General features: G+C 49.0%; 1 long non-coding RNA gene across 1 annotated transcript; it reads right to left on the bottom strand.

The window, feature by feature from the left end:
• Positions 1-2558: 2558 nt before the first annotated feature.
• Positions 2559-12214, bottom strand: LOC140384894 (uncharacterized). The gene is made up of 3 exons (XR_011933202.1): positions 12107-12214; positions 11266-11548; positions 2559-3268 (listed from the first exon to the last, which is right to left on the bottom strand). It is a non-coding gene; the product is annotated as an uncharacterized lncRNA (long non-coding RNA).
• Between the last annotated feature and the right edge of the window lie 10546 nt (positions 12215-22760).

The raw sequence follows: 22760 nt of genomic DNA, 5'->3' as shown, positions 1-22760 counted from the left end.
ACCGAGCCAAGTGTTCTTTTGGCCAAACTGAGCTCAAGTCACTGGGGGACCGCATATCCCGGTCAGGAGTGCGTCCGGATTCAGACAAAGTGAGCGCCATTACAGCCATGTCACAGCCGGCAGACAAGAAGGCAGTGCTACGCTTTCTCGGGATGGTCAACTCCCTGGGGAAGTTCATTCCCAACATTGCCTCCCACACAACGGCTCTTCGCCACCTAGTGAAGAAGACCACGGAGTTCCAGTGGCTGCCCGCACACCAGAAGGAATGGGAGGAGCTCAAGATCAAGCTCACCACAGCCCCGGTATTGGCGTTCTTCGACACCTCTCGAGATACGAAGATCTCGACTGATGCCAGCCAGTCCGGCATTGGGGCGGTACTCCTGCAATGGGACGACACTGCATCATGGGCCCCGGACCCCTGTGCCTCATGGGCCATGACCCCTACAGAACACTGCTATGCGTAGATCGAGAAGGAGTGCCTGGGTTTGTTAACCGACATAGATAAGTTCCACGACTACGTGTATGGTCTCCCTCAGTTCACCATGGAAACCGACCATTGCCCCCTGGTCAGCATCATACAAAAGGACCTGAATGAGATGACCCCTCGCCTCCAGCGCATTCTGCTCAAGCTCTGGAGGTACGACTTCCAACTGGTCAACTCCCCGGGAAAGGACCTCAACATCGCAGATGCCCTGTCCAGAGCAGTGAGCACACCGCCCGATTCGGAAGCGTTCGTATGTCAGGTCGAAGCGCATGTGGCCTTCACATCGGCCAATCTGCCAGCTAATGATTCAAGTCTGGCCCGTATTCGCCGGGAGACTGCAGCTGACCCCCTTCCACAACGTGTGATGCACCACCTGACGAGAGGGTGGCTCAAAGGACAGTGCCCACAACTCTACAATATCCGGGACGACTTAGCCGTCATTGATGGTGTCCTCCTAAAGCTGGACCGGATTGTGATTCTACACAGCATGCACAGGCTGGTCCTCGAACAATTACACAAAGGCCATCTCGGGGTTGAGAAGTGCAGGCGGAGGGCCCGAGAAGCTGTCTACTGGCCGGGCATCAGCGACGACATTGCCAACATGGTACTCAACTGCCCCACCTGCCAAAGGTTTCAGCCGGCGCAACCCCCTGAGATGCTTCAGCCCCATGAGTTGGTGACGTCCCCCTGGGCGAAGGTGGGTGTGGACCTTTTTCATGCGCTCGGCAGGGACTACGTCATCATTATAGATTACTTTTCGAATTATCCAGAGGTCATACGCCTGCACGATTTGACATCGTCAGCTGTCATCAGGGCATGCAAAGAAACCTTCGCTCGCCATGGCATTCCGCTTACCGTCATGTTGGACAATGGGCCCTGTTGCAAGCCAAGAATGGTCTTCTTTTGCTGCTTCGTATGGCTTCACACACGTGACGTCCAGCCTTCTTCATCCCCAGTCAAATGGCAAGGCGGAAAAGGGCATCCATATCGTCAAGCGGCTCCTCTGCAAGGCTGCTGGTGCCGGATCGGATTTCTGCTTAGCCCTGCTGGCCTATCGCTCGGCCCCACTAGCCACTGGCCTCTCACCAGCCCAACTGTTGATGGGTCGCGCCCTCAGGACCACTGTACCGTCCATTCATGTTCCTAAACCCGTCCATGCTCCAGTACTGCAAAGGATGCAACAGCAGCGTGCTCAGCAGAAGGTGGCACATGACACTCGGGCAACTGATCTTCCTGCCTTGGCGCCTGGAGACAACGTCCGCATCCACCTACCAGAGGGTGGCTGGTCGGCAACTGCCGAAGTTCTCCGATGCGTGGCTCCCCGCTCGTTCCTGGTTCGCATGCCTGATGGCTCCATTCGCCGACGTAATCGCCGGGCTCTTCGCTTGCTCCCACGCTCGCTACGTGATCATACACTGGTGCCACGCCCTCCTGTTGATGTCGACTTCGTGGAGCTTCCTGCCACCATGCCTATTCCTCTGTCGCCTGTGGCCAGGCCCATTCCTCAGCCGGTGGATCCTGAGCCACCCTTGAGGCAGTCAACCCAAATTCGTCGCCCACCTACTAGGCTGGACTTATGAGCCTGTTTGAACATTGGACTCACTGAAGTGCTATGCCACAATGTTAATATGTTTCTCTTTTTGTCGTTTTTGATGTTTGATGATTACACTTGTTTTGTTTATGGTACAACCTCATTGCTATGTTGCATCTGACACCTTCCTATGTATATAGTTTAGCCTCATGTACATGTTGTAGATATTGCACACACACATTCAGCTGCACTCAGTACACATCTATATTTATTACCACATAGGCACATATTCTTGTAAAAAAAAAGGGGGATGTCATGATATTCAGATAAACATCGTGGTGCAAACACACATACACACTGATGGACAGATCAACGGACCAATCAACACACACGCAACATCACAGCCAATCACAAGCAAGAGCACACGCACTATAAAATGGGGAACACCACAGTTCTCGCTCATTCCAGCAGGAGACAGCTCAGGGCACAGAGCTCACAGCAAGCCACTCAGACATACACCATGTGCTGAGTGCCTCTCTAAGATAGTGTTAGGGCTGGGTCCACAAGTTAAAGGGTAAAGAACGAACCACAGTCAGATGTTTACAGATGTTGTTATTGATAGTAATAAAACAGAGTTGTACCATCTGCAACCGTGTTGGTTCGTCTGTATAGCAGAACACCCAACACGACAACCATAACTATGCAAGAAAAATTTTAACTAACATTCTAACTGCCGCTATGTCAAAACAGGGACATGCATTACAAAATTTAAAAAACGGTACCTCTAACTGTCCTCAATAAACTACACTCACTAAAACATTCAGTCATATTAACTTCCTACACAATACAACAATAATAGCAGCATTTACATTTTTCCTGGCTTGGCAGTCAAGCACAGGGTTGTACAATCTTTCCATTTCTTTATTTACAGACTATCATGCGGATAGTCTGCACGATGCTGCAGAGTATCGCCAACACTAATAGGGATTCGACTACATAGGAAAGGGAGTACCACGTTATGAGCTTATCACACCATGATGGTGTATCGGAGACTATCTCGGGGTTCTGTGTGCTATGGGGAAGTGAATCATTGACGACTGGGGGGGGTTGGGGTCAGGGGGTTCACGTTCGCGCGCAACCGGGTACAAATTGCAATAATGAAAAACACGTATGCCGTCTTCATTGTTGTCTTCTTCTTTCTCTTCTCTTCTCTTCCTTTCCGTTTTGTCTCTTTTCCTGGAGCTTCTGGGGTTCTGTGGGATCAAGCATAGTTTCTGTTACTATCTTGGTTTAATATCTCGTGCGTTAGTATGTCTGTCCTTTAGTGCCAATTCTCCCTTTACAATTTGTCACCATGTGTGACTCCCTCATTTAAAAAACATTTTTTAACCGAATATTCAGGACAAGACTCACTTAAAAACACTGAAACAGTGCGAGCCGTCTCGCAGGCTGTGCAATTTACCATCCAAATGTTTGAGGATGTAAATAGCATAGGGATGGCAACCAAAGGGTCGCCTGAAAACAAAACAAAACCTTTTGAACCAAAAGTGCCGAAATGAGGTGCGTATGGGCCATGGTGGCTAAGAATTGGATGGAATCCCCGGGTAGGACGGCGACCAATGCCGTGTGTGCTCTACCCGAGCGTAGCTGACCAGAGGGGGGGTCCTCAGGCAGAGCGGAGACCATTGCCATTTCTCCACTGCCTGAGCAACCGACAAGAACGGGCAAAAACGTAGTCATCGTGGGGGGGTTGCCGTATTCGTTCTACCTTCGAACCAGAAGAGCAGTTATGAACGGGGGTCTGGCAAACTCTCAGCGGTTTCTGCCGATGAGTGTGCTGGCACGTTCTCATAGGTTTCTGCAGACAAATAAGGCGTGGGGCTGTGGAAAAAATTTCCGATCTTACGTACAACATTTAACAATATCACTACAATCAACATTATACATGCTGCAGGTTCCATCAGAAAGGACACCGTTTTCTCCCAAGCGGTTCCTTTTTAAAACATCACCTGGACACCTCAGTTATCGGTTGCGAACAGGGTCGCAAAGGGGGTCTCGCTTTGGGAGTCAGACTCAAAGTCGTCATCTTCTCCCGGATGCCATACTCATGAATGTATAAGGGCTGATAGGGCTGCATGGTGCGATTTGGGGTCCATCTCGTCGTTCTGGACGAGCCTGTATGAGTTATCGCGGTGCCAAAAGGTGGTGTCTAATTCTGTGGGGACAGAATCGTCATCATAGGGCGGTGGTCTTTAGTGGGGTTTGTTTAGGCAAGTGATGAGGAAGGGATCATTCGAATCATGGTCAGATTCGCTGGGTGTGGGTCCTGTTGCCTGGGGATAGTAGGGAGGCGTGCTGTGGCCATTGTCTGAGTCACAGTCGCTGTCGTTGCTGCTGCTGCCTGTGGGCGTTCCGGGGCGGAGTCTAGAGGTCGGGGGTGGAGTCGAGGGCGAGTCCATGGATGTGGTGGGTGTGTTGGGGGAGGGTAGGGATATGTTGGCTGTGGGCGGGGTGTGGTCTGCTGCGTCGAGCATGACGTGATGTGCGTGGTTGGACTGTGGGCCATATGCCTTAAGCTGGTTAATATGGAACCACGCAGTCTTTCCGTTGGGGTACTTAATTTTGTAGACGGAGGGACTTACTTTGTCCACAATGGAGTACGGACCCGAATACTTTGGTGACAGGAATGTGCTGGGGTTGTAAATTGAGAGCATGACCTGCTGTCCTACCTCACACTCAGTCGCATGCACAGTCTTGTCAAAACAGGCCTTGCTCTGTTTCTTCCGTGTGCCTAATCGTACCGCGGCTGCTAGCTGAGCCGTTTTTACATTTTCAACTAACTGTTTTACTGCGTTCTCGTGTGTGAGGGCCGTCACTTCGGAGCTGGTCAAGTCCAATCCTAATAAAAATTCTGTGCCTTTCATGGGACGTCCGGTCATGAGAGTGTGTGGGGTGTAACCTGTGGAAGTTGAGACAGTATTTCTTAAAAACATCAGCGCAAAAGGGAGGACTAAATCCCAAGTGGTGTTGTTTTGTTGGACCATTTTTCAGAGGGTTGATTTTAAGGTCCGAATCATGCGCTCCACGATACCACTTGACTGGGGGTGGTATGCGAGGTGGAATTTTTGGGTAATGCCATGTATCGTGAGGACGTTCTTCATGACACGTCCCGTAAAATGGGAACCTTGGTCGGATTCAATGCTGCTGGGGAGTCCCCATCTCGTAAAGATGTGGTGGGTTAAGATCTTGGCTGTGGTCTTTGCCGTGTTCGTTCTGGATGGGAATGCCTCTACCAATTTCGTAAAAGTGTCTATGACGACTAATATGTATTTGTAACCATTCCTGCAAGGGGGCAATGGTCCTATAAAATTGATCTGGAGGCTAGTCCAGGGGCCGTTAACGGGGCGGGTGTGGCTAAGTTGAGCTTTCTTGGCGTATCTGTCCGGATTGATCTGGGCACAGATAAGGCAATTTTCAACGTAGTGCGTTACGTCTTCTTTTAAACTTGGCCACCAACAGACCTGCCTGAGGTGGGCTGTAGTGGGATCAATTCCCTGATGTCCATGACTGTCATGGAATAAACAAATAAGTTGATTCCTGTCCTGTTCAGGAACGACATAAAGGGTGTCTTTTAACACCACACCGTCATGTGTGGTCAGTGCATTTTTAAATCTATCGTATGGCGCCGTAAATTTTCCTTTCAAAATCTCCCTGAGATTGTTATCCTGCTTCTGGGCCTGCACTAAATCCTCGATATTAGTCTGCAAGACCTGAACTGCATTCACTGGTGCGCTTTCGGCGGGTGTCCAAAAATATCGATGCCTGGAACCTGCTTTGGCCAGTGCGTCGGCTTTTACATTTCCAGGTGGGGAGGAACGGTGGTGATTGCGAACTTTAACAATTCCAAAAATCCTGTTTTGTGCTTTTTCTAAAATGTGGTGGAGCAATGGGGCTGAAGGGAGGGGTTTTCCGTCTGCGGAAACAAATCCTCTTGCTTTCCACAGGGGTAGGAATTCTGTAAGGCTATTGCAGACATAGAGGCTGTCCGAGTATATGTCTGCTGGGCTGGGGAAGGAATCTGGGTGATCCACAATGTATGCCACGGCTGCTAGTTCTGCCGCCTGCGCGCCTAAGTGGCCTGGTAGCTTTAGTGATATTTCTTCTAGGGCGCGTCCCTGCGCGTCCTCGACATAAATGCCGCATCCTGTAGTGCGCTTCCCTTCTAATATTGTGGAAGAACCATCCACATATATTCGCAAAGGTGCGCACGTGTCTGTGGGCTGGGGGCTCTGGGGTGAACTACCTATCGTTCTGGGGGGTGTTTTTGCAATAAAGGGGCCTGTGTTGTGGTGCGGTGGGATGATTTCACATTCGTGGGGGGTGCCTTGGTACTGAAGGTTATCGGCTAAGAAAGTGTGGGTCTTGGTCCTTTTCACAGTGATGTCCCATCCCTGCAAAAGAAGGGTCCATCTAGCTGCTCTAATCTGACTAACTGTACCGTCCTTGAGTCGTCCATCAAGTAAAAGTTGGGTGGGGGGGTGTTCTGTGAAGATTGCGATGGGGTTTAGTCCGGTTATGGAGGAAAAATATTGAACTGCCCAGAAAACTGCGAGCAGGTGCCTTTCACAGGCCAAAAATCCCTGCTCCACAGGATCTAAAACTCTGGAGGCGTAAGCCACGGGTCTTAATTGTTCGTGCCGTTCCTGGAGGAGCACGGCCGAAAGGGTGCGGTCGGTGCTAGCTATCTCTAAAGTGTAGGGGGAAAGTGGGTCTGGAACTTGTAGTGCGGGGGCTGCAATGAGGACTCTTTTCAAAGCATCTACAGCATCCGTATGCTGCGGAAGCCATTCCCAAGGGGCTCCTTTCTTTAGGAGTTCTGAGAGGGGTGCTGCCTTGCTGGCAAAACTGTCAATGTGGTTTCGGTAGTAGCCAACCAGTCCTAAAAACGACCGGAAGGCTGAGACATTCTGGGGAAGGGGCAATTTGGCAATCGAGTCAATTCTATTGTGCTCAATCTCGCGTTTACCGTGCGTGATAATCATCCCCAAATATATCACTTTGTTTTCCAAAATCTGGGCCTTCTTGGGGTTTACTTTACAACCAATTTTCTGTAGGAGTTCCAGGAGTTCGGCCAGTAGCTCGATGTGCTCTGCCTTGGTGTCTGTCTGCAGTAATAGGTCGTTCACATACTGGACCAGACATTCGGGGTGAGAAAATTTTGATAATCCATTTGCCAGCTGTCGGTGGAAAATGGAGGGGGAGTTGTGGAATCCTTGTGGAAGGCATGTCCACGTGTACTGCTGATTTTTAAAAGTGAAGGCAAATTTGTATTGGCACGCTTTTGCCAATGGAATGGACCAGAATCCATTACTGACGTCCAAAACCGTAAAGTATTGTGAGTTGAGTCCCTGTTTGAGCATGGTCTCGGGACTTGTGGCTACCGTGGGGGCTGCTGCGGGGGTGACTTTGTTGAGTTCCCGGTAATCGATGGTCAGTCGCCATGATCCATCGGGCTTTCTCACTGGCCAAATCGGGGCATTATTAGTGGAGGCTACAGATCTGAGTACGCCCTGCTCTAATAAGCTGTCGATAACTTTTGCGATTTCTCCCTCTGCCTCTTGGGGAAATCCGTATTGCTTTTGGGGTCTAGGGTCAGGTCCTGTGATTTGAACGGAACCAGTCATCCGGCCACAGTCGTGTTTGTGGGTCGCGAATGCTGTCCTGTGCTTCTGCAGAACTGCCCTAACCTGCTTGTCTGTGCTAATTGTGGTCGGGTCAAACCAGAATTCGCCGACTGCGCTAATTTTGTTTGCATATTCTCCTATTGTGAGCGTTGCGGGGTCTCTTGCGGATTTTGACATTTTCCAAACACATTGGTTGACTGGATCAAAGGACAGGTTGTGGGAATTCATAAAATCGATGCCCAAAATGCTGTGTGGGGTAGATCGACTAAAACTATGGGGTGCTTGGTGGTGATGTTGCCGATTTGAATGGGTACAGGGGCTGTGATGTGTCCCTGTTGTGAGTGGCCTGTAAAGCCGCTGAGGGTGATGGTGGCTGTAGTGGGCCACGTGTCTTTCTGGAATATGGTGGAGGAATTGATTGTGGTGCGGGACCCTCCTGTCTCCCAGAGAAATTCAATGGGCTGTCCCCGTTTCTTTGCTGCAACTACTGGTCGGCCGGACCTATCCCAAAGGGTGTCGCAGACCCAACTGGGGGAGCCCGAACACCGTCAGTCCGTTCCGTTCAGGTCCGTCTGGTCTGAACGGGTGCTCACACTATGTATGGGCTCTGTCCTATTCTTATTCAGAGTGCCTGCCTGCAGGGCTCTCTGTGGCTTTTGTGGGGCATTGCATTGTCGTGAAAAGTGTCCTAACTGTCCACAGTTGTAACACTCCTGTGGTTTCTGTGGGGGGCTGTTCCTGCCTTCGTTCACCCATGCGGGATTCTGGTGCATTTTCACCACTTGGATGTCTGCTTCTGCCTGCTGTTCCTCGGGTTTCCTAACTGCGGGTTTGTTTTGTACAGACTGCTCCCAGGTGCGGGACAATCTTTTTAAAACCCATTTCTCATTGTGGGCTTCCTGTGAGGGGTCACAATTCGTACAGGCTTTTTGTCCTGCCTCTGTGGCATGGGAGATAAGGGTGCGGGTCCATTTGGCCATACCGTCTTGGGACAAATGGGCGCGTTCTAAATTTCCAAAAACTGCTGTGAAATGAATCCACAGGCGTCCAGCAAACGCTGTGGGGTGTTCTGTCTTTCTGCCTGCACTTATTCAGGCCTTCTACGGGGTCACCTCTGTTGTAGCCGATCGCATCTAGGATCGCTGCGTGCATTTCTGCAAGGGTGCCTCCTCCTACATTCTGTGGGTCGGCCAGGGCTGCTACGACCGTAGGGTCTAAACTCAAAACTGTGAGATTCACGTGCTCACGCTCGTCCAGGCCGTACATGGTCGTCTGCTGCTTTACTCGAGCAAAGAAGTGGTGGGGGTCTGAGGTGGAGAGGAACGGTGTGATTTTCTCGCTCGCGTCCCGTAATTGGGTCACGGTTAAGGGGGTGGTATAAAGAAATTCTGTATCTCCGTCCAATGTGACTGTGCGGTGGGTAGTTACTGGATTCATTGGTGCCTGAACTATCTGCTCTGTGGGGGGTTGGGGCGCTTTTCTCTTCTTGTGCTTTCCCTGCGCACATGTTCCCTGAACATATCGATGCGCAGTCTCATTTAATTCTTCCCAATCCGGGCCGTCTTCTGTATCTAACTGGGATCCAAAGGTGCTCTGGAATCCATTCTGAACTGAAAGTAAAGATTGCAGTTCTGCAATCTGCTTCCGGCACTTTGCGTGATCTAGTGAGCTCTGTCTGTGCTCTGTGGTGGTATCATGGAGTGCTCATAATGCTGCTTTCAGGTCGCTACACTGCCTTTGCAATGCCTCTACCTGTTTCTCTGTTTCCTCTCTTACCAGGACTGCACATTGCGTGTCCTGATAGGCCTTTTTGTACTGTGTCTGGAAGCTGCTTAGGTGCACCAGACAAGACAGGTGCACCCTCTTGGCATCATCCACCTCTCCGTCCTTTGCTACTAACTTCCTTCTTAATTCTAGGTTCTCTTTCTCTATCTCGCTCACATCGACCTTACTCATTCGATGTGTCTCCTCTATCTCTTTACGGAGCGTCCAAACGACCTCCTCTGTGCCTCGCAATTGTGCCAAAACGGGACACGATTGCCATCGGCTTGCAAGCTTTTCCCAAGCTTTTCTTATGGATTTCGCTCAGGTTCTCCCACCAAGTATGTCCTATACTCCCGGGACCTGTTTCCTCATTTTCACAGAATTCGCTCCAAAGGGGCCATCCTTTCCCTTTGAGGTACTTTCTGATTTCCTCTTCCCAAACGGGACACTGTCCTACTCTACTGCTGGTCGCTGCGACCACGAATTCTTTGGAGTTCATGAGGCGTTGCAATGCCTGCATTGTCATCTTTCCTCTCTAAATACTTATCTTAAAATTTGGAACAAGGGGTATTAAGGCAGTGCTGTAATTACGGGTACGGCTTTCGCTATTTTCCGGAATACAAACTCCCGACAGTTTTTCGCAACAAAAATCTATCAGTTTACCTTATATCCCTGTTAGTTACGCATTCATTAACACACGTCCGAATTATGAGGATTGATCAGAACTGCTTGAACACTTGTGGTTTTTCTGTTCCCAATTGGATTTCTAATTCAAATTTTGGGTTCTCCCGGAGTGGTTAAGCCACTTCTAAGTCAGGTCCCGTCAGGATGTCGCCAGTATTATGTTGCTAACTTTTGGTTGGCTCTTAATTCGTAATTTGCTCTGTTTGTTTAACCTTTGCTCTAGAGTCAGGTATCTTTATGATACCGCCACGAGGTTCAAGTTCAAGTAATGATCAATAACTCAACACACCAATTAGTAAGATTCAAATCAAAACACATTTATTACACACAGTAAATCACTACTCATGCATAAACTCTACTTTCTTGGCTATTCCTATCACTAAAAGGCCAATATTTAGCTTTGGACTGGCCCACCAGGTCAGGAGAACAAATGGCTTTTCGTTCAGGTCCTGAGTCTACAGGATTCAAAAGCTGGTATGGACTTGTAGCTAGGAGCGCCTATCTCGTAGCGAGCGTTGACTTGAGACTTACTTGGTTGATGGCAGCGAGGCAGGTCACTGTCAAGGGTTGGTTCAAGTTGCTGAGTGACCCTGCCAAAGAAGGACGATTTGAACTTGGGGGCTTTACTTTATAGTCCCAAGGGGCTTCCCGCCCTTCGGGGCGGGCCCTGTACCTGGTTCCAAGTGATTGGACTACTTTCCGATCACTTGGATCAATTTCTCCAATGCTGGAGCGGTTCCCTGATCGCTGGGCGGTCCCTAAGTGTCCTTTGGCCTTCCTTTGTCTTGGCCCCTGCTGGCGCCGAGGGGTCTGGCTTGGCTTTGTTTACCTTAACTGTTGCCATTGTGCCTTGGAATCGCACATTACTATGTAGATTGCTGCTGCATTACTATGTAGATGGCTGCTGGTTTCAGTGCTGTCTGGTTCCTTACAGGTTTCAATACACATGATTTCTGTATTTGCTAGTCTTTGCCTGTGTTGGCTGAATTTCCCTTCAGCCTTTGCGGTTCTCCATTTTAAGTCAGGAAGTGGCCAACGCAGGTGGCTACAGACCCCTTGCATGTTGATTATTTTAACTCATTTGCTCTCTGAACTTTAAAAAAAATTAAGTTCCTTACCTCCTTCAGTTTTCCCTTTCCCCACAAACGACAGGTTTTTAAGAGCCCAAGTTGAGTCACTATGATCAAAGAAAAAACAGAAGTTTCTTTCGCCCCATGCCCTCCAAGTGCACACTGCAAATATTAAAATTGATGATTGCTTCTTACTTCATTCTCAGTGAAAGCCTATAAATGTGGGCACCGCTCTTATATCATATCTAATGCGGTCCTACAACTCACGGGTTGCAACTGCTATCACGATTGTACATTATCCTTGGAGAAATTCCTTGCATCGTTTTTCATCCTGTACAGAGGACAAAACAAAAATGAAGTTGAAATTTACCAATTACTCCCTCCTCAATTCTTTATAATCAGATGTCAGCTGTTTCTTTCCCACATGGAGTAGACATCTCCATTAAAGCCAATGACAAATTGCTTCTGGGTTGGATTGAAACAAAAAGTGCACTACCTCCTTTCAGCCTTTTAAGCTTCGAGTGTTAAATAATGAATAGGTCTCTAGTGCTAAATGCAACAAAAAGAGATACACTCTAATGAATAATGCTACCACCAAATACAAGGCAGTCTGATTTTAAATGGCATTGCAAGGTAATGTCAGTATCTTTCTACAAGAAGCAGCTCGAATGTGGGTTAAAAGCGCGATTCAAGAACAAATGAATAAGAAAGGTAAACTAGGTATCTGCTCGCGATTGTGAAGAAACATGAACTTTGTCAGTAGTGGGTTTCATTCGCATTACTGTTATACACTGTCCTTTCCTTAAAAGTTACAGATAAAGAGAAACCTTGATTTACAAATTACTGATGCTTCAATTTTAAATTAAATTAACACCAAGTAAAATCTTACCAAAAGACCACAAAGGTTTTGACTCTAAAATCTTAGTTTAATTTTTGTTCCACACCGCAAAAATGCCATTAGACACAAGCTAGGAGCTCTTGTATGACATGTTCTGTAATTCAACCGCATACAATAAGCAGTTTTGGTAGCAACACAGTGTGCTGTAAACTGAGAATGCCAGCATTTAATCTCCAGAGAAGAAATCTTAAATATCTGAATTAAATCCACGCTCCAGTAACTCATTCTGAATTCTACCCAAATCACCCTTTTGTTTGTCCTGGCATAAAGTAGTGTCAATCATGCTCCTGTGTTTTTGTTCATTGGGAGCGTTTGTTATTAATTTGCTGTTTCGTATTATGAGGGACCACATCTCAATGTTGAAAAAAAGTTGGGGGGTGGGGGGAATAGAGACTCAAGTTAGCAGTCACTGACGACTTGCACTCTGGATCAGCATCAAAGTGGTCAAAATGTCCAATCAGATTTGTGTTACTGGCATTACATGATGAATATGGTTCATATGACACATAAAAGCTCTTTGTGTCCTCTTGAGCTGGGACTATTCAAATGCTGCAACAGGCAGCCAGAGTGGAAGTAAATGGAACTGGTCTTGCAATGCATCCAAAATTCTACAGCACAATAGATCATGCAAATTATTATCCCCCTGCAGTACTGATCTAGTACCCTGTTAGGTCGTCTGAAGTTTAAAGTCTATTCAGGGAAGAAGTGAACTGTCAGTCAGGAGTGTAGAGCTTGCTGCATTCAGCTCAGAAGCAGTGGGGATTACTTTTTTTATTCTGTACTACTCAGAGAGAAGCTGAAGTCTAAAGACTAACTTTTCTTTGTTATCGAGCATGCCTGATTTGAAATCAGTAGGGAAGTTTCATTCACCTAATGTAACAAAGCTTCGAAAAATGCAAACTTCAAGAATGCAAAGGTCTTTTTTTCAGAAGAAATGTTCTAAATATCACTTGAAGAAATAAAATAGACTTTCCCCTTTTTCTCCTCTGGCGAAATGACAGAAAATTTAAAGGCTGTATGTCTACTAGGCATAAAAGCGCGAGTCATACTTGGAATGCAATGAATTTGTAAATTGTAAAATTTGTTGAAACTGTAAATAAGATGATTTTCACAGACAAAAGGTGCAAATTTTACAAAATCTTGCTTCTACTATTCTAAACTCAACAAAGAACAGTTTAAAAAGTCGATTAACAAGACCAATTCAGAAAGCTGAAATCAAATACTATGTAAAACAATCAAGGAGGTTGAAGTTTTCTCACAGCTACCAGTTTGAGATTATAGATGCTTAGAGTGACATGGAGCTAGCAGTCAGCTCAAAGTCTGGCTCAGTCTGTAGTTGGGGGAAAGAACTCCAATCAGGTATGTAAGGTGAGTGCGCACACATACACGCACACATGTTTCTACAACAACTTGCTTCTATGTCCTGCATTCAATGTAGTAAAATGGTCCAAAGTGCTTCACAGCAGTGTAATGTGGCAAAAGAATTGACAACACAGACACATATTCAAAGATACACACACACACTTCTGTTCAGCAGAATCTTCAAAATGAAGTTTAAAAATTTGGTCCGCTTCTGGAGACGGAGTCATATCACCTGCGAAACTTGACATTCTCACCTGAGTTATTGCACATTTTGCACTTTAATTGGAAGCTGAGTACTTCGGTACTGAGTACAAAAACAACTGGTCTGTATTTTAAAGTTATTTCACAGGTGCTTTTCTGCAGCTAAAAAGAGTGATTCTACAATGTTCCATGACCGTTGGAAATCCTGTGCAATATTAGCAGAAAATTTGTCAACGCAGTAATGTGAAATTTGTCTATTCTCCATATTAATAAAGATGGTGCCTCATTTAAAATAAACAACTTAGTGCCTTATTTAAGCACCAGACTAATATCAATTTGACCTCTACTGTATGTAAAATGTAAGATTAATTGCAGTCAAAACAGAAAGAAAATCACCCAGAAAAAACAAGTGAAAATAATATATTTTTCAATTGCTAATTGCGTTTTGCTGTAAAAGTATGCTTTTGTCACCTTGAAAAGAAATGGGACTCTTCTCCATAAAGGTTGGTTGGGTTGGGTTATTGTAGAAGTCCCTTGTTAAAGCTGCGGAATGTTTTCAGTATTCAGTATATTTTCAAAAGATTTAAACTCCCTTTGAAAGCTGGAGACAAGTCCTTCAAAGAATTGAACTTGAATGGTTCCCAAAAACCCAGGCAGAACCAAATTTGTACCAATAGGATCAATTGCCCGGAAAAAAAACATTAACCCTCTCTGCACCATCCAAGGCATACTCCCGTCTTTCTTCATAAGTCTGAACCAATTATTCACTGATTTAATCAAATAACTGAAGCGATGAATGAAGCAATCAAATGTAACAATGGTACATTCTAATGCTATATTTCCTGGTGAAATGTCTGTGCTGGTGACCTGCTGAGAGAACTCCAGCCAGTTCCTACCCAGTCTTGCGTGTTTTCTACTTGGCTGATTAATATTGACCAAATGTATACTTTAGTGTTGGTTCTGTTGCAGGAGAAATGTAATAATTAGGACATTGTATTCTGATTTTAACTTAAAACTCTTGTTTGCCCATCCCCCAAGTGTTTGCATTTTTCAGAAATTCAACCCAGTTTTCACCTTAGCATCCTTTTAAGCTACAATCAAAAGATTTACAAATGTATATATTTTTTTGTATACGAATTGCAGATGTTGCTTCTGCCTTCCCAAAAGTTCTCTGTTTCTGCTCGACACTCCAATTACAAAGGTATCTTTGTATGTGGAATTCTCCGATGCAGCCCATGGCGGGTTTGGTGGAGGGCAGGAGTGGAGAGTATGGCGGGAGCCAATGTCAGAAACCCTTTGGTGTAAAATCACACTGCAATTCTCCCAGTGATGAGTTGATGATGGGTCGGTCATCCCACGAGGAGGTGGCGTGAACGCCATTTGCGTTAATTGGCATCTCATGAATGCTCATTAAAACAGCTGCCTGCCAGTGGCCCATCAGGCCTTCTAATCTTGCATCATGTCATTGGGAATTCATGTCATCGTCAAGCATGATTGCTAAGGACCGTGCACAAAATGGTGTGCAGTTGGCAAAAGACTTCAAGTTGAGTGCAATACTGCCAGAATGCTGGGCTGCTTTTGATGTGCTGCGCACCGCTCTGCCAGGGCAGATCAGTTCCTGCCCTCCATCTCCATGCCTAGCTGGTCTACCTGGACAACACCGTGTTGCTGTACCCATTGACCTTCCTGTGTCACGGAGCCAAATCAGTACAGTTCAGGGGTTGGGTAGTACAGGGGTCTCCTTTTCAGGGTCTCCTTTTCCCCGGTGCCACAAACCAGTGTCAATCTGGTTAGCACTGTGCTGTGGGATTCATGCAGCCACCTCAACAAGTGTCTGAAGTTCAACTCGGAGTGGAATGCGAGGTGAGGCAAGGTGGGAGTTGGGGGAGGGGTTGACGGAAGGGCGAGTACTCATGATGGCAGGCAAAGGAGCAAGGGGGTGGATGAAGATGAACAATGGAAGGCAGAGGGAAGACCGAGGGGAGAGAATCTGAACCCTGACAAGGCTGCATGAACAGCTCACAAACAAGAGGGTGAAAGGAATATCACAATGTGTACTGGAAATAGATGGATGAAATTGCCAGATGTGGTGGGTAGAGGTCTAAGTGGGGCATGAGCGTCTCTCAGGGAATGGACTCGGGGGGGAAGAGTAGTTGGATCGAGGTATAGACTTCTTCATGAGGCTGCTAGCCTTTCCCCCTGGGTTGCTAACACCCTGCACAGTCTGGTAAAGACAGGTGTGCTGGAGAGAATAATACAAGTGCGCTGGACTGGTATTTAAATATTGTGCTGGGACCTTCAAATCCATCAGCTTAGGGGGTGAATCAGCTGCCATCCCACCAGGAGAGGCAGAGAAGAGCTTTCCTGGGCATTATTAATGTGCTGCAGACGCAGAATCACTTGGTTCCCGCCATTCTGGCCAGCGGGAAATGCGCTGTCAACACCATCTACCACCGCATTTAGTCTCAAAAACGGAGAATTCTGCCCTGCATCTTTGTCTTAGGTGGTCCCTCGGAATTGAGGTTGACTTGCTTCCACTCTGATGAGTTCTGAGGTGGCTGAAAAGATCAACATGTGACCCACAGACTCTGCCACATGCACAGCTGGGTGATGTTTGAAGAGTAGGAAAATTCTATGGAGGTTAATGCACTTTCTACACTACCCCGATGTTTCCTCTGCATGCACTCAAAGAAGTCTTTCAATGTCCCCTGTGCTTTCCCAAATGAACCTTTCCCATTTTGTAGGTCACAAGCCAGGTATTCCCGCAAGTTGGTGGGGATGTTTGGTCTCTTCAGGTATGTTTTGAGGAAATCCTGATAAACCTTTCTCCATGTCCTCTTGGAAGTCTCCTGCCATGACAGAATTCAAATCATGCCTTTGAGTCAGGAATCATGGGCTGGATTCTCTGATCCTGAGGCTAAGTGTTGACGGCGTCGTAAACGCTGTCGCGTTTCCCAACATGGCCTTGGGATCCCCCTACGGGGGGCCAGCAGGGCACTGGAACGACCCTCGCCGTTCCAGCTGCCGATCCCGGCATCAACTGGGCGCTGCGTGGTCCGCGCATGCGCAGTGCCACCGGCGCCAATGCACGCATGCGCAGTGGCTCCCTTCTCCGTGCCAGCCCCGACGAATAATGGCTTGGGGCTAAAGGGGCTGGCGCGGAGGAAAGGAGGTCCCCAGCCCGAGAGGCCGGCCCGTCGATCGGTGGGCCCCGATTGCGGTCCAGGCCACAGCGGAGGCCGCCCCCGGAGTCGGACCCCCCCCCCCACAGGCCGCCCCCCCGGACCCTTCCACGCCGAGGTCCCACCGGGTAAGACCACATGTGGACGGCGCCGGCGGGTCTCGGGTTTTTTGTCACGGCCGCTCGGCCCATCCCGGGCCGAGAATTGGCGGGAATTGGCCAACCACGCCAGCGTCATGTGCGCCGATTCTCCGCTCTGTGGAGAATCGTGTACCGGTGTCGGGGCGGCGTGGCGCAATTCGTGCCGGTCGCGGCGATTCTCCGACCCGACCCTGGGCTAAGAGAATCCGGCCCTTGTGTCAGTCATTTGAACAACATGTAATGCATTGTGTACCACTTGGGTAATGCATTTGCTTCAGTCACACACACACACACCTGTGAATGTGCACAATTTCTCACACACCAACAAATCCACACACAGAAAATGCATTGAAAATAAATCCTGTAAATTTGCACCCAGCCTTTTGTTAAAAATAAACTTCCACTGTAATTATTTCTCCATTTTCCCCAGTAATCCTGATATTCGTTTTCTTACAATGTCCACAATTTTTGAAAATTCCAAGGTAAACACTGAAAAAAGTGGTGGGAATTCCTGTAAAAAAAAAACATTGAAATGCGGAGATCTAATTATGATGTTGAGAATGTTACAGGATGCTTCAGTGAATAAACAATGACTTCATGAAAATGATTATTGATGTGTTAACACTGGAAGTGGTGCAACTCTATTTTATTATAAGGTTAACTATATTAACAGACTTGACCTGTGGGTAAATGCAATACCAGCTTTAACTGTTGACCCTTGCCTAGTCCTAACCAGGTGATGCACTCAGCACATGGTGAATGTCTGTGTTTCAGGCTGTGAGCTCTGTGCTCCGAGCTGGCTGCTACTAGAATGAGCGGGAACACTCCTGTCCCCTGTCTTTATAGTGCGTGTGCTCTCACTGGTGATTGGCTGCGGTGTTGTGTATGCTGATTGGTCCCACTGCATGTCCATCAGTGTGTGTGTGTGTGTCTGCACTATAATATACTGGTGTATATTATGACATCCCCCCTTTTATATAAAGAACATGTGCCTGCGTGACAATAAATATCGTGTAGTGAATGTACCTGACTATGTGTGTGCGTGTTATTTACATGACTATGTACATGAGGCTAATCTATTTACACGGGAAGGTGCCTGGTGCAGAGAAATAGGGTGTCACATCAACACAAAAATGACCATTATATACAAACTACTGGAACGATGAAACAGGATAACAGAACAGATCAAGGAGTCCAAAATTGTAAAACTCATAAGTCAAGTCTCTGAGGTGGGCGACGAATTCTGGTTGACCGCCTCAAGGGTGGGTCAGGAGCCACCGGCTGAGGAACGGGCTGGGCCACGGCAGAGTGAGGAGGATGCAGAGTATTCGGAATGTCCACATAGTCCAGGTTAGGGACAACAGGAGGGTGTGGTACCGGTGGAGGATTACATAGCGAGCGTGGAACAAGACGAAGGGCACGCCGATTGCGGCGGCGAATGGAACCATCTGGCAGATGAACCAGGAACGAGCGGGGAGACACCTGCCAAAGAACCACAGCAGTTGCAGACCAGCCGCCCTCCGGAAGATGGATGCGGACGTTGTCATCCGGCGCCAGAGCAGGGAGATCAGTCGCCCGAGCGTCATGCACCGCCTTGTGTTGTGCATGAGACTGTTGCATCCGCTGAAGAACCGGAACGTGGTCGACGTCTGGGACGTGAATGGATGGCACCATGGTCCTGAGGGTGTGACCCATGATCAGCTGGGCTGGCGACAGGCCCGTGGAGAGTGGGGCCGAACGATAGGCCAGCAAGGCGAGGTAGAAGTCAGATCCCGCATCGGCAGCCTTGCAGAGGAGCCGTTTGACGATGTGGCCGCCCTTTTCCACTTTGCCATTGGATTGGGGGTGCAGGGGACTGGATGTCACATGCACAAAGTTGTACCTGCTGGCAAAGTTGGACCATTCCTGGCTCCCGAAGCAGGGGCCATTGTCCGACATCACAATGAGTGGGATGCCGTGACGAGCAAAGGTCTCCTTGCAGGCATGGATGACCGCCGATGATGTGATGTCGTGCAGGCGTATGACCTCTGGGTAGTTCGAAAAGTAGTCTACATTCAGAACATAGTCCCTGTCGAGCGCATGGAACAGGTCAACGCCTACCTTAGACCAAGGGGACGTGACCAACTCATGGGGCTGTAGGGTCTCACGTGGTTGGGCCGGCTGGAACCGCTGACAGGTGGGGCAGTTGAGCACTGTGTTGGCGATGTCCTCATTGATGCCGGGCCAGTACACAGCCTCTCGGGCCCTCCGTCGGCACTTCTCCACGCCAAGATGGCCCTCGTGTAGCTGTTCCAAAACGAGCTGGCGCATGCTGTGCGGGATCACGATGCGGTCCAGCTTCAGGAGGACACCATCGACTACTGCCAGATCGTCTCTGATGTTGTAGAACTGCGGGCATTGGCCCTTGAGCCACCGTCCATCATGTGGCGCATGACACGCTGTAGTAGGGGGTCAGCCGCAGTCTCGCGGCGAATGTGGATAAGGCGTTCATCCGTGGCCAGCAGATTGGAGGCCGTGAAGGCCACATGGGCGTCAACCTGGCAGACGAACCCCTCTGGGTCACACGGGGTGTTGACTGCCCTGGACAGAGCGTCGGCTATGATCAGGTCCTTGCCCGGGGTGTATAGGAGCTGGAAATCGTACCACCAGAGTTTAAGCAGAATGCGCTGGAGGCGAGGGGTCATATCATTCAGGTCTTTTTGTATAATGTTGACCAGCGGGCGATGGTCGGTCTCGACAGTGAATTGGGGGAGACCGTACACATAATCATGAAATTTGTCGACCCCAGTCAATAGGCCCAGGCACTCCTTTTCGATCTGTGCATAGCGCTGTTCCGTGGGGGTCATGGCACGTGACGCATATGCAACGGGGGCCCGCGATGAGGCCTCATCGTGTTGCAGGAGCACCCCCCCAATGCCGGATTGGCTGGAATCCGTTGAAATTTTTGTTTCCTTTGTGGGATCAAAAAATGCCAATACCGGGGCCGTGGTAAGCTGACCATTCACACTCGTGGGCGGGAAGCCATTGGAAGTCTGTCGTCTTCCTGACCAGGTTCCGGAGAGCTGTGGTATGGGAGGCGAGGTTGGGGATGAACTTCCCCAGGAATTTGACCATGCCCAGAAATCGGAGGACCGCCTTCTTATCCGCTGGGTTCTGCATGGCCGTGATGGCTGCCACCTTGTCCGCATCCGGCCGCACACCCAACCGGGAGATGTGGTCCCCTAGGAACTTGAGTTCCGTCTGGCCGAAGGAACATTTGGCTCTGTTGAGGCGAAGGCCTTGGTCCCGTATTCGTTTGAAAACGCGCTGGAGGCGACTGATATGCTCCTGCGGGGTGGTGGACCAAATGATGATGTTGTCAACATAGACGCGCACACCCTCAATGCCCTCCATCATTTGCTCCATGATCCGGTGGAATACTTCTGATACCGATATAATCTCAAACGGCATCCTGTTGTAGCAGTATCTGCCAAACGGGGTATTAAAGGTACACAGCTATCTGCTGGACCTGTCTAGTTGAATTTGCCAGAATCCTTCCGAGGCGTCAAGTTTGGTGAAGATGTTGGCCCGAGCCATCTCGCACGTGATCTCCTCGTGGTTGGGGATAGGGTAATGCTCCCTCATTATGTTGCGATTCAGATCCTTTGGGTCAATGCAGATCCGGAGCTCGCCGGAAGCCTTCTTTACGTACACCATGGAACTGACCCAGTCGGTTAGTTCCGTCACTCTGGAGAGCACTCCGTGGTCCTGGAGGTCCTGCAGCTGCTGCTTGAGGCGGTCCTTGAGGGGTGCTGGGATTCTGTGAGGTGCATGTACCACAGGCGTGGTTGAGCAGGATTTTGTAAGTGTATGGAAGCGTGCCCATGCCTTCGAAAACGTCGCGGTGCTGACCGATGATGGCATTGAGTTGCGCCCTGAAGTCTGCATCCTGGAAGGCAGACGTGTCCTCTGGAGAGAGAGAGTTTACTCGTTGAACGAGGTTTAGGAGTTTGCACACCTGTGCGCCTCGCAGATCCCACGATCTCGAAGGGATGGATGGCTTTTCGCGAGTTGTGCGTCACTTCGAGTTGGCATGAACCGGTAGCAGGAATGACGTTGCCATTGTAGTCCACTAGTTGGCAGGTCGACGGAAGAATGGTTGGTTTAACCCCAAGGGTCTGAAAGTCTGACCACGCTAGGAGATTAGCGGAAGCACCAGTGTCCAGGTGGAATCGTATCTGGGATCGGTTGACCATCAGGGTGGCACACCACTCGTCGTCTGGATCAATGTTGTGCACCGACAGCGGCTGGTGGTTTTGATTCGGGGACAGCCTGTTCTTTGTTATAACAGCGACTCGAAAAGGCTCCCTCGGGTCCTCGGTGTTACTGATCTGCAGGAAGTCGGAATTGGACTCGGTGAACGTGGGTTGAATTGCCCAAACGTTCCTGCGAGGCTGGCTGAAGCGATGCGAATTGGCAGGCTGAGCTGCTCGACAGCAGGCAGCATAGTGGCCAAGTCTGCCACATCGTAGGCATTGTCGCGATTTTGCAGGATATTGTCGTTTTAAGTGGGCGGAGCCACAGTTGCCGCACGTCGTGACGTCAGTACGCTCGTTGCATCACCGCGCATGCGCGGTGCGGTCCTGCATGGTGCGTGCCTGCGCATCACGTTCCTCCATGTCACCGTCCTCTCGATTGGCGCGTACAAGCGCGGGAGGCCACGAAAAGCGTGCAAAATGGCCGCCCTCATCCAGGCTGCAGCCTTGGAGGTGTTCAATTGTTTGGATCCGTTCCGCCTTGTGGGGACTTTGTCGCGCCATTTCAGCCGTCTGTATGTGGGAGTACCGGCTGGTGGCATTTTCATGCAGGACACAGGTCTCGATGGCGGTCGCTAGGGTGAGTTGCTTAATTTTGAGGAGCTGCTGACGCAGAGGGTCCGACAGAACACCAAATATGATCTAGTCGCGTATCATGGAGTTGGAGGTGGGCCCGTAGCCGCAGGACTGCGCAAGGATGCGGAGGTGTGTTAAAAAGGATTGGAAAGGGTCGTCCTTACCCTGGAAGCGCTGCTGGAACAGGTATCTTTCGAAGCTTTCATTGACCACTATGCTGAAGTGGGTATCGAATTTGAGCAGAACCGTCTTGTACTTTGTCTTGTCCTCATCGTCTGCGAATGTGAGGGAGTTGAAGATGGGGATGGCGTGTTGCCCGGCCGTGGACAGGAGCAGAGCAATCTTCCTGGTGTCTGAGGCGTTTTCGCTGTCCGTGGCTTCGAGGAAGAGCTGGAAGCGCTGTTTAAAAATCTTCCAATTGACCCCGAGATTGGCGGCGATGCGGAGCGGCGGCGGAGTGTTGATGTTCTCCATACTTCAGGATGCCGGAATGCTGATTAGTTGCAGGTGGGTCTCAGAAGTGCTAGTATGCAACCACTCCTTGTACCATGATGTGTTGGGTGTTCTGGATCACAAACAGGTCACCAACACTGGAAGTGGTGCAACTCTATTTTATTATAAGGTTAACTATATTAACATACTTGAACTGTGGGTAAATGCAATACCAGCTTTAACTGTTGACCCTTGCCTAGTCCTAACCAGGTGATGCACTCAGCACACGGTGAATGTCTGTGTTGCAGGCTGTGAGCTCTGTGCTCTGAGCTGGCTGCTACTAGAATGAGCGGGAACTCTCCTGTCCCCTGTCTTTATAGTGCGTGTGCTCTCACTGGTGATTGGCTGCGGTGTTGTGTATGCTGATTGGTCCCACTGCATGTCCATCAGTGTGTGT

This window comes from Scyliorhinus torazame, chromosome 10 (genome assembly GCF_047496885.1).
Source record: "Scyliorhinus torazame isolate Kashiwa2021f chromosome 10, sScyTor2.1, whole genome shotgun sequence".
Taxonomy (NCBI): Eukaryota; Metazoa; Chordata; class Chondrichthyes; order Carcharhiniformes; family Scyliorhinidae; genus Scyliorhinus; species Scyliorhinus torazame.
The sequence above is the reverse complement of the archived record's forward strand: the minus strand, read 5'-3'. Positions and strand labels throughout refer to the sequence as shown.